The sequence below is a fragment of the Harpegnathos saltator genome, unplaced genomic scaffold, assembly GCF_003227715.2.
Source record: "Harpegnathos saltator strain DR-91 unplaced genomic scaffold, Hsal_v8.6 scaffold691, whole genome shotgun sequence".
In the NCBI taxonomy this organism is placed as follows: Eukaryota; Metazoa; Arthropoda; class Insecta; order Hymenoptera; family Formicidae; genus Harpegnathos; species Harpegnathos saltator.
Window position 1 is genome coordinate 78309 of NW_020230528.1, and position 13004 is coordinate 91312.

The following is a 13004-nucleotide window of genomic DNA, read 5'->3' on the forward strand; positions in this document are numbered from 1 at the left end:
TCTCTCTCTCTCGCGCCCATTTCTACCAACCTTGGTTAAATAAATTGGTTGGAAGTTAACTGGCTGGTTATTCGTACGGAATTGTCCAATCGTATCTGCCATTAATCAGGGTAACGATCATGAATCTTTCACGTGAACTTCTTTTTCATTTCTCACTTTTCACTGTAAGTAATTTCATATGAAAAGTGAACTGTAAAAAAGTGAAAAGTAATATTTCTGGGTAATTATTTAAAAGATGGGCCTCACCTTAGATTTCGCTCAAACTCACCTATTTTGTGTATTTTGACGTGTAGAAGCCGAATCTGCAATTAAAAATAGTCGCTCGGCTTTAGTTTGCGCGAAATAAATAGTTAAAAAGTGACACATGCGAGGTTAGGAAATCTGTCATGTCGGTAATACAGAAACTTATGGTCTGTTCTTTTTAGTCGGAAAGTGTAAAATAGTACACGTTGGGGAGGGGCGAAGCCCTTTCCCCAAAGCCATTTTCATATATTAAACATATGAATTTTTAGCTCATGTATCAGTGGTTATTACACAACAAAATTATTACACAACAAAAACTATTGGTCCTTACTGTTAGATCCTTACATTCAGACAGATAACGTTGACAAATTATTCGACAGTTGCTCAACCGTTGAGTGTTGTGAACGCATCCAATTCTTATATTTTGAAAAATCAGCAGCGGAGGGATAGATACATAGTGCAAGTCATTCAAATGGAAATTCGTCTTTTGCAAGATATTGAACAGAAACAGGTATGTATATTAAATTTTAAGTGAAATCGTATTTATTTAGTCACTAATCGCTCACTGAGCGGTTTTCTCTGCTGAATGCAATGATTGTTGACATACTTATGTCATACCACGTATATTTCATTTCTCGCTTTTCGTTGTGAGTTACTGCGTAAGCGTGCTCCGCAGCCGGAGCAGCAGCTCTCATCTTTCTCGAGTCGGGATGCGTCCCGAAAGTCATAAAAAAAAGTGAGAACCTTTATGTCCGCGACCATCCGTCTTTTTCGCAAAAGAATAATGTTATGTTACGGAAAAATAACTTATGTTAATTTAAGAAATAATTTATTATTAGCACACAAGAAATATAAAAATAAATTATGTAATTTAATTTTTAAATTATTCTAACACTGCAATCTGTAGTGTGCTAAACAAATAAATATAATGAAATAGAGCAAAATAATTTTGCGATTATATGCATTAATCTATTGCACATTTATTTTGTAAATAATAACGTACATATTGTTCCTCAACGGAAACCGCGAGAAGGTGGTGGTCTCTTCTGTCAGTAAGAAAATGTAAATGTATGTTTCATCAATGTAAATGAAAAAAAAAACGTTTTCTCTATTATAACTATTTTATATATAGAATAATTTTGATATGTACAGGGTGTCCCATTTTAAGTGTCCACCCCAAATCTCTCTTATTTTTTATTTTAGAGAAAAATGGTTCAGACACGTATTGTATGGTTTCGAAGGGGCCATAGGATGGTACCATTGATTTGACCTTGAAGAGTCATTTGAAGGTCACGTGAGGGTTACCTCAATTTTTTAGAAGGCACCCTCTATTTTTTATTATATATTCTTGTGGCTGACCTCGAGAGCTTCCCAAAGCACTATATTCAAATGTTTTTTGGTGAAGTACTTTTCGAGTTATAAAGCTCCAAATTTACAAAATTTTGATAAAAATACAAAATATTTCGTAAAACATTCACTTTCCGATAGTCTTATCTTACATGATCCAACCAGTCAAGGCAAGATCCGAGCATGATCCAGCCAGTCAAGGCAAGATTCGAGCATGATCCAGCCAGTCAAGGCAAGATCCGAGCATGATACAGCCAGTCAAGGCAAGATCCGAGCATGATTTAGCCAGTCAAGGCAAGATCCGAGCATGATACAGCCAGTCAAGACGAGATCCTGTATTGCCTGATAATCAATGAACTGTAACAATTGTGAAAGTCCAATTGTCAATTCTTTTAATGAAACAAATATCAAGAGGCTTGTTTCAAATTTCTTACTTAGGCAACTGTCGGTATTTTGGCGAAGTCTCAGACAAACGCATATTATTATCCATTGACTTTTTTTTTGATAAGACAGGAATTTTTTGTTTTTTGGCGCTTTTTTCTTTATAATTATGGCTGCTTATCCACCAAATGAAATTGTGGACATGATTCGCATTTTGGGTGAGGCCAGAAATAATTATTCGGCAGCAGGAAAGCTTTATGCTGAAAGATTTCCAGACAGACGCCATCCTGATAGGAAAGTAATAAAAAAACTTTGCGACAGAGCTGAACAGGGTTTTCTTAGAAGAAACCGGCGAAAATCGGGCCCTGATGAAGTCACATCATTGACTATTATAGATGTCGTTGCTTTGAATCCTCAAATCTCTACGAGACAAATTGAGAGGCAATACGGTATATCTAAATCAACAGTCAATCGTGTGCTCAAGCTCAACAAGTTTCACCCATATCACATTCATCTAACTCAGCAATTGGAAGAGAGGAACTACCAACGCCGTGTACGTTTTTGTAACTGGACTCGAGATCAAATCCAACAAAATCCCCGGTTCATTGCTGATACGCTTTTTTCTGAAGAAGCCACGTTTTGTAATAGAAGAGGCGTTAATAGACATAACTGCCATTATTATTCAGATGCTAATCCACATTGGCAGAGAAGCCAAGAGTTCCAACGGCAGTGGTCCATTAACGTTTGGGCAGGCATCCTGGGAGATGTTATTGTTGGTCCATATTTTTTTCAAGAAAATCTCAATGCGGCAATCTATTTAAGATTTCTTCAAGATGACCTGCCCAACCTCTTGAGACATGTCGACAATGATTTACTCAGACGAATGTGTTTCCAACAAGACGGAGCACCGGCTCATAGATCTCGAGCTGTTACACAATATTTAAACAATAGATTCCCGAATAAGTGGATTGGTATGGGCAGCCGAGTTCAAGAATGGCCCCCAAGATCACTCGACTTGACACCCCTAGATTTTTATTTCTGGGGCTACATTAGAGATATAGTTTATTCGCAAAAGCCTACAACCGTTGAAAATATGAAAAACTGGATCAGACAGGCTTGCAGAAATATTAATGTAAGTGTTCTTGAAAAAGTTAGGGACGACTTTCACCATAGACTAGAGCTATGCATACAAGTAAATGGCCAAGTTTTTGAACACTTTAAGTAATTGTACACAAAAGAAGATCTTGCCTTGACTGGTTGGATCATGCTCGGATCTTGTCCTGACTGGCTGGATCATGGTCGGATCTTGCCTTGACTGACTGGATCATGCTCGGATCTTGCCTTGACTGGCTGGATCATGCTCGGATCTTGCCTTGACTGGCTGGATCATGCTCGGATCTTGCCTTGACTGGTTGGATCATGCTCGGATCTTGCCTTGACTGGTTGGATTATGTAAGATAAGACTATCGGAAAGTGAATGTTTTACGAAATATTTTGTATTTTTATCAAAATTTTGTAAATTTGGAGCTTTATAACTCGAAAAGTACTTCACCAAAAAACATTTGATTATAGTATTTTGCGAAGTTCTCGTGGTCAGAATATGTAATAAAAGATAGGGTGTGCCATCTAAAAAAATTGAGGTAACCTTCACATGACCTTCAAATGATTCTTCAAGTTCAAATCAATGGTACCATCTTATGGCCCCCTCGGAACCATACAAAACGTGTCTGAATCATTTTTCTTTAAAATAAAAAATAAGAGAGGTATTTGGAGTGGACACTTAAAATGGGACACCCTGTGTACAGGGTGTCCCATTTAACCTGACAAATCGTAATATCTGGAAAACTACATGTCGGATCAAAAAAAGTGGGTAATGAAATTTGTTTGTCTCGAAGGGGGACATCCAATGATATCAAACTCGACCTCCCACCCCACTCCCGGAGGGTGGGGGTGGGAGGCAACTTTGAAATATTAAACAGGAACCCCCATTTTTTATTGCAGATTCGGATTCTACGCCACTAAATACGTAAGTTTCGTCCGAAACTTTTTTTTTATTCGTGATAGATGGCGCTATAATCGCAAGAAATTAGATTTTCTGCAATTCTCCAGAAATGATCATTGGATTGAAAAATAAAAAAATACCTGTTCAATATTTTTAAAAATATTTTTAAAAAACATAATAACAGTTATTCCTCCCCAACCCCTCGGGGTAGGGTGGGTGGTAACGTTCAAATCTCAAATGAGAATCCACATTTTTCATTGCAGAATTAGATTTTACGTGAAGTTTTTATGGAAACAATTTTTTTCATTCGTGATAGCGTTGAATTTTTCCGAGAAACTACTTTTAGCGTTACCCAGGAACAACGACGAGGACGTAGTAGCTTTCTATTCCCTTCGGGGTGCTTGTTTTAGGTGAGTTCCCTCGCCTTTCACCATCGGGGGACTCATCTAAAACAAGCACCCCGAAGGGAACAGAAAGCTACTACGTCCTCGGTCGTTGTTCCTGGGTAACGCTAAAAGTAGTTTCTCGGAAAAATTCAACGCTATCTATCACGAATGAAAAAAAATTGTTTCCATAAAAGCTTCACGTAAAATCTAATTCTGCAATGAAAAATGTGGGTTCTCATTTGAGATTTGAACGTTACCACCCACCCTACCCCGAGGGAATGGGGAGGAATAACTGTTATTATGTTTTTTAAAAATGTTTTTAAAAATATTGAACAGGTATTTTTTATTTTTCAATCCAATGATCATTTCTGGAGAATTGCAGAAAATCTAATTTTTGCGATTACAGCGCCATCTATCACGAATAAAAAAAAAAGTTTCGGACGAAACTTACGTATTTAGTGGCGTAGAATCCGAATCTGCAATAAAAAATGGGGGTTCCTGTTTAATATTTCAAAGTTGCCTCCTACCCCCACCCTCCGGGAGTGGGGTGGGAGGTCGAGTTTGATATCATTGGATGTCCCCCTTCGAGACAAACAAATTTCATTACCCACTTTTTTTGATCCGACATGTAGTTTTCCAGATATTACGATTTGTCAGGTTAAATGGGACACCCTGTATATATCAAAATTATTCTACAGGGTCATCGAAAAGTATCGGACCCCCTAATATCTCCAGTTAAAATGCATTTTGGAGAAAATGTCCAAAGCAAAGTTGTGTGGTTTCAAGCGAGCAGTAAGATGATGACCTTGACTTTGACCTTGACCAATATAATAGAAAAAACTTTTTTTTTTCATTTACATTGATCGAACATACATTTACATTTTCTTATTGACAGAAGAGACCACCACCTTCTCACGGTTTCCGTTGAGGAACAATATGTACGTTATTATTTACAAAATAAATGTGCAATAGATTAATGCATATAATCGAAAAATTATTTTGCTCTATTTCATTATATTTATTTGTTTAGCACACTACAGATTGCAGTGTTAGAATAATTTAAAAATTAAATTAAATAATTTATTTTTATATTTCTTGTGTGCTAATAATAAATTATTTCTTAAATTAACGAAAGTTATTTTTCCGTAACATAACATTATTCTTTTGCAAAAAAGATATACGGTAGCGGACATAAAGGTTATTTTTTTTAATGACTTTCGGGACGCATCCCGACTCGAGAAAGATGAGAGCTGCTGCTCCGGCTGCGGAGCACGCTTACGCAGTAACTCACAACGAAAGGCGAGAAATGAAATATACGTAGTATTACATAAGTATGTCAACAATCATTGGGTGCATTTAGTACTACAACCGCTCACTGAGCGCTAAGTGAGCTCTTGCATCTGATTGGTGTATATTTTTAAATCTAAAGGTATATACCAATCAGATGCAAGAGCTCACTTAGCACTCAGTGAGCGGTTGTAGTACTGAATGCACCCATTGCGTTCAGCGGAGAAAACCGCTCAGTGAGCGATTAGTGACTAAATAAATACGATTTCACTTAAAATTTAATATACATACCTGTTTCTGTTCAATACCTTGCAAAAGACGCATTCCCATTTGAATGACTTGCACTATGTATCTATCCCTCCGCTGCTGATTTTTCAAAATATAAGAATTGGATGCGTTCACAACACTCAACGGTTGAGCAACTGTTGAATACCGTTGAATCGTTGAATTTGTCAACGTTATCGGTTTGAATGTAAGGATCTAACAGTAAGGACCAATAGTTACTGCGCAGGCGTGCTCCGCAGGCGGAGCAGCAGCTCTCATCTTTCTCGAGTCGGGATGCGTCTCGAAAGTCATTAAAAAAAAAGTGACATCCTTTATGTCCGCGACCGTACATGTTGGCCAAGAGTGGATTGTTCAAATTATTGTTCTCTCTCTCTCTCACTCTTTCTCTCGCCCGCACGAAAATATCGTCGGCGAGTCAACGCGTATCTTGAAGCTAGCAGTGTGTTATAGCTATATAGTAGCTATACTATAGGAAAGAAAGAGATCGCGCAGATCGCGCTTTCCTTCTCTACTACCCGAAGCTTGCCGAACGCGGAGCGCACACGGACACGGCTCAACACGTACATACGTTCCTCCTTCATATGCGCGGGCTTAGGGGCAATGCAGCGAATCTGGCAGCTCTGGAGCGCGAGCGCACCATAGACATATAATATATAGACCGCGCATTCGCAACGTTTCTTTTATTTGCCCATGTTCAATATTAGAAAGAGGTTACATGCTTTCGTAGAGCAGTCTGTCTCTTGCTAATGATGCGTGGTGGGGTATTTGGCCCCTCCGCCTGTTTAGAATGGAATGTTATGTCTCCGGTTCTCTTTCTTTTCGTGACACAAAGCATATGTAAACAAAACGATTGACATTAAAGATTATAAAACGTATTTACTCATAATAGTATAATCATAACATAAAAAGTATAATCGTAACACAATGAGTCTATATTGTTGCGTATGCCACAGTAATGCATATAAAAGTGACAAACAGATTATTTTCCACCGGTATGTAATTATACCCATCGTCATATGTCTATATTCATCATTTTTCCATATGCGTGTATTTATATCAGACGTATTTTCTTCTCTTTGCCTTTTACAATCCCCCTTTCTCTACATTCTCCTACTTCTGTTTCCCCTATCACGGAAGACTGCTTTACCCCCACTACGCATCGTTAGAAAGCGATAGATTGCTCAACGAAAGCATGTTGTCTCTTTCGAATATAGAACGCCGCCTCCGCTGAACGCGCGGTCTATTTATTATACGTCTATGGAACGCACTCGCCGAGAGAGGTTAGATCGCGAACGCGATCGCCTGTGAGAGGGTCTCTCCCGATGCCGATGCTTACTTTTCCTTGAGGAATGTGGTGAGCAGGTCCTTTTGTGCCGCGGCATATCGAAGTGCTGTATATGAAGGACTAATCACGAAAAGATATGTTTGAAAAAAACTCTGTCAACTCTGCGAGAACAGAAAACACAATGACGTGGCATGCGTGGCGCAGCGAGACGTGCGTGGCGCCCGCGCGTTCCTTCTTTTGAGCGGAAGCTATAAATAAAAAAGCTATAAACCATGAAAGAAGGAGGGCGTACTAGGTGGCGACGGGACGCCGTGCGTTCGGGACCTACATCTTATTTTCGTTCCGAAGAGAGAAAAATATCGAGAGCTCGGTAGTCGCTAGACCGGGAATCGAACGCGGGTCTTTCGCTTGCCGGGCAACTGCTCTAGACCACTGAGCTATCCGACGCTCCACGCTCACGATACTCTCCTCTCCCTAGATAACGTTGAGAGATGTCGTTCGGAAGTGGCATCTCTAGTGCTATCTCGAGCGCACGGCGACTACAGAGAGAGGCATTGTTACTTGTACAGGGTGGGGAAAAATTATTGGTCATGCTTTTGCCAGTCGATTCTACTCGTCGAGATCGCCAACATTGCATCATAAACATGATGCCGCAAAATTAACTTTCAAGGTCATTTTCAATGTCAAATTTTTTTTATTAGCTTAGTCGATTCTACTCGTCGAGCTGAACAAAAGTCTCAAAGGGACCATATGCCGGAAATCAATATTTCATAGAGAAATATTCGTTTGAAGTTTTTAGAAGCCAAAAAATTTCGTAAAATTAATTGTCATGGGTGTAAAATCTGCTTAATCTACTATTAACGCTACCCAGGAGCAACGAAATGGGCGTGGTAGATTTTAGTTCCCTTCGGAGTATCTTGGTACCTAGTAACATTTCAACGGCTGTTGGTTTTTTAAAGCAACGGTCATTTGCCTCGGAGAGAAATAATATATCGCTCCATAAGACATTCGTTACTTGTGCTTAAGAAGCTTTCCATCCATATCCAGACCTTTTTCGTGATTATTAGAAGACCGCCGCCGATCTTGAATCAATTTTCAGTGTAAAATTAAAAAAAATTGTTTCAATTTTTTATCAAATTTTTTCTAAGAATAACGTTGCTATAGCATGCCTCGACGTGGTGGCCGTGATCGGGCACATCGGGATGGGCGTGACCAACGTTTAATGCTTCGAGCAATTGATCGTGCTCATGGTAATTACACACGAGCACGAGCTCTTTATGATAGTTGGTTGCGACGCCAAGCTAATGGCAGACCATTACGTCCAGGGTCCGTGCCTGATCATCGAGAATTTCAACGACTCGATGAACGATTCCATGATCAGGAGCAAAGGAATTTTGCAAGTGCTGGCCACCGTAGGGCAGGTCGTCCTCGTGTGTCTTGGAGAATTGAGGAACGTGTGATTGCACTAGCTCGAACTTATCCTGTCATGGGATCACGACGCATTGGCGTGCGAGTAGGGGTAGATCATAAAACAGTCTTGCGCATTCTCCGTGAGGAAGGCCTACGACCCTACAAAATGCAGGTAGTGCATGAGGTGACCTGGTGATCGCACAGCTCGTCTTCGTTTTTGTCGGTGGATGCTTCGCAAGATCCGAAGAAATCGGCACTTTCTGAAAAATATAGTGTTCACTGATGAATCCAGTTTTTCCAGCATTTCCATTTTGAACCGGCAAAATATTCGCATCTGGCGCAGACGCAATCCACACGCAATGGTCCAAAGAGTTCAGTAGGGCCGTTTTTCAGTCAATGTTTGGGCAGGGATACTCGGGAATAATTATATTGCTCCTGTGTTTCTCTCAAACCGATTGTCAAGCGTTGAGTATTTGCGGTTCCTACGTCATACTCTTCTGAATCGACTGCGACGTATGGTTCCGAGGAATGCCTGTAATCGAATTTTTTTATGCATGACAGTGCTCCACCGCATTTCGGCAGGCAGGTCCGCGCTTTTTTACAACGAGCTTTTGGAACTCGATGGATCGGTCGTAATCCTACGCCACACTTATGGCCCGCCCGTTCACCTGATCTGAACCCTCTGGACTTTTATTTCTGGGGAGCTCTGAAAGCCATTGTTTATGGGTCAGGCAGAGCTTTAAGACGGCTCAGGATTTACGAGATCGCATTGAAGAGGCGGTTGCTACTTTAGCATGAGCTGTGCTCCGTAGAGTGCGAAATAATTTGGTGAAGAGACTCTAAGCTTGCATTGATAACGGTGGTGGTTACGTTGAACCGTTTCGGTGCAATAAACTATGCGAGGCAAAATGGATGACAAAATTATACCGTGACGTGATTCGTCATCGGTGTGTTCACTGAGAAATGAAAAAGGAACTGTATACAGTGAGAATTGATGCGTGCAATACGAATAATGTCCAAATTTCGACTAACCAGACCACTTCATTCGCGAATAAACAAAAGCATAGCGGCTCATTATTCCGCAGATATTCAATTGCCTAGGACGATTTTAAGAAAATTGACTTTTGGCCAGCTTTTCAAGCTAAACATTCCACAGTGCGACGGCAGAGGCGACAAAGGAGGCAGCGATTGTTGCGGCGGCGGCCACGTCGCCAACGACGACTACGTCGACGATGGCGGCAGCATTGGCGGCGTGGGCGACGAAGGTGGCGAGTATGTTGGCGATGAAGGCGGTGAGGGTAGCGGAGACTGCGGCGCGGGCGGCGGCGGCGTTTGAGTTCATGTTTCGTCATAAACATCTGCGTCTGCCAGCAGTTGGAGTAGCCAAACCACAAAACTGTTAATTTCGAATGCCAGCGAACGCTCGCGGCAGATTAATAAGTCATTTTCTTTTTCAGAAGAAAATGTGTGGGAAAAGTATGCATGACCATGTGAACATGTCATCATCATATGCGATAATTACTCGCGATTTTTTATCACAAGTACTTAGGTACATTATTATTTTGGATAATATCTCACTAGTCCTTAGAATTTTAAGTGTGAATAATCATGAGCAATCGTTTCATGCATTAATTATTTTAATGATGAAAAAATATATTATGTAACTTGTTTTTCAACTAATTACAATAATACTGGGATTTAAGCAGCAATTTATGGATTATAGTAAAGCTAATCGTCTATTTACTTCATTCGCATATCATCAAGATAGTAGTGACGACAGTAATTAATCATCGATAGATTCGGGAGAGTAATACTCCTTCATAAATTTAATTTCCCAGAACAATATTGCGCTTACAAACATCTTTACGATCGCAGAGCGTGCAATAAATAATGATTTGAAATGATTGTTTCAACAAATAAAAATATGGGATAAGGGTTATCAATAAATGAGTAATGCATAAAATTTTCTCAATGTAGCCGTTTATTAATAGATTTTAGTAATTCCTTAAAAAACAGAGAGACGTTATCGCCACTATAATTATATATTCCAGTCGTTTCCTCATTCTCCAAAAAACGCACCGAGAAGACAATGAAAAAATAATTAAATAACGGTGCTATCAATTCCTAGGTTGATTTTCATAGCGCCATGCTGCCGTCAATATTCCGTTGCGATTAATATGGTTATATTATTCGCGATATAATGAATATCACTATAAAAATGTTTTCTTTCTTTTGTTTCCTATATGCGTGAACGTGCACTCTGGAAATTGTACACGAAAAAATTATCGGTGAATTATCAAATATTCATTTTTCCTCCCTTTTACCAGGTATGTCGGTAATTATTTTCCGGTTTTTGTAACAGATGTCACTAGCCATAAGTATGCAATGTTATGATTTGATACATATGTCATTTTATTCTACTGACATTAACCTCAAAACTACACAAGTTACGTTCTGCCAAAATAACAGCGTTATAGATTAATAATTTTTTGAAAATGTCGAGTTTTGTGCCTGAAAACGTGCATTTGCGGCACGCATTACTTTTCTTGTTTAATCAAAAGAAAAAAGCCTGGTAGATAGTCTCATCTCCGGCTTAGAGACAAATATAGTAGAATATATTTTTTACATTTACTTAAAAGCTGTTCAATAAGAGTTAAATGAGACCGCAATGAGGAATGCATTATAAATAAAATCGTGACGATGTTATGGAGTATTCTAGCAACTTTGCTACTCGCACCTTCTCGAGAGAAGACACTGCGTTTAAGAGACTTTGCGAGACCATCGCGACGTGAACTTGTTTATATTTTACAACTTGATGAATTCCTTCACCATTATCCATCCATACGAATATGATTAACACCGATAAACTATAAGATATTCGAGCATGAAAATTTCGCGCTGCGACTCGCTTTCTCTCTCTCTCTCTCTCTCTCTCTCTCTCTCGCTATCACGAGGCTCGTCAGATCGACTATTTGCTTTACTCGAAATAATAATAGAAGGAATAGAGGATTTAAAAAATATATCCGCCACGACAGCGCAAATACTCGCGCGAGGAAACGTCGGGATAGCTCACCGACGCCGCGCCAGTAGAGACATACGAGCGAGATTCATACAACAGACCACACCAAGAAATAGAAAACGTCGGCCGGAACACAGAGAATCACGCTAGACTGCGCGAAGCAAAGGACCATATTCCACTCTTCAACGGTTCGAACGAAGGAAAATTTATGGAATTCCTAACTGCGTGTGATTACGCATTTGAAATAATATACTTCGCAGATGAAGCTGCATTAGTAAGGGCAATAATCTGCACAAAATTAAAAGGAATCGCGTTAGTCGAAATCCGCGCAACTACGCATCGTTAAAAAACACATTAGAAGCGTGTTACGCGAGAAAAAAATCCAGTACACGGTTACATCACGAATTTAACTACGCACAACAGCAACCGGGGGAAGAAGCACGTGTTTTCGGTAAACGAGTAGAAAACTTGGCGGCCGAACTATTCACAGCGACCACCGAAGGCAACGAGTATTCCGAGCACGAAAAGAGCGCTATACATCGATATATTAAACAACAAGCGCTCGCGAACTATCAATTAGGGTTGAACGAGAAATTACAAACGATAATACGCTCTCGCGCTCCCGCGACATTAGCAGACGCGATAACTGAAGCCGTAGAAGGAACGGGTGAAAGGGGTAGGAAGTAGCAATAGTCGCCCCAACGAAATCACGCGATATCAAAGAAATGCGATGAGTATGCCCGCGCGAGAACCACTCGCATTAAAATGCCTAAAGTGCGGAAAGCTGGGGCACACCGGGCGAGAGTGCCGTAACAGCCGATACGGAACTCGATTTTCATTGCCTAAACCTGAGGGAATCGCGCGCGTAAACAATGTTAGTAAACATTGTACATTCTGCGACAAGTCGGGACATACACGCGAGGAATGCTGAAACCTCCACGGGAAGACGACGCCCGCACACGCCGCAGACACACCTAAAACGCGAAATCCGAACCTACGAATGGTGCAGTTCCGCGAGGAGAAAAATAGACTCGCGAAGAATACGCAAAGCGACGAAGATAGTGATCGCGATGAAAAGCGCAGACGACGCAAACCCGCCCGCGCGTATCCAATCAATCAATTGCAACCTCGAAATAATAATAAAAAAAGAACGGGATTAGAACTGATCTATTTAACCGTGAAACAATTTAAAAGAGAGAAAACATTGTTCCTGCTGGATACCGGATCCGCGATAAGCTTTATTAAATTACGAAATCTCAAGGGTGAAACCCTAATCGATGAAGAACAAATAGAGTTAACCAGGATAACCGGACATACAATACACACCCTCGGAAGATTCCGCGCAACAATCCAAATAGG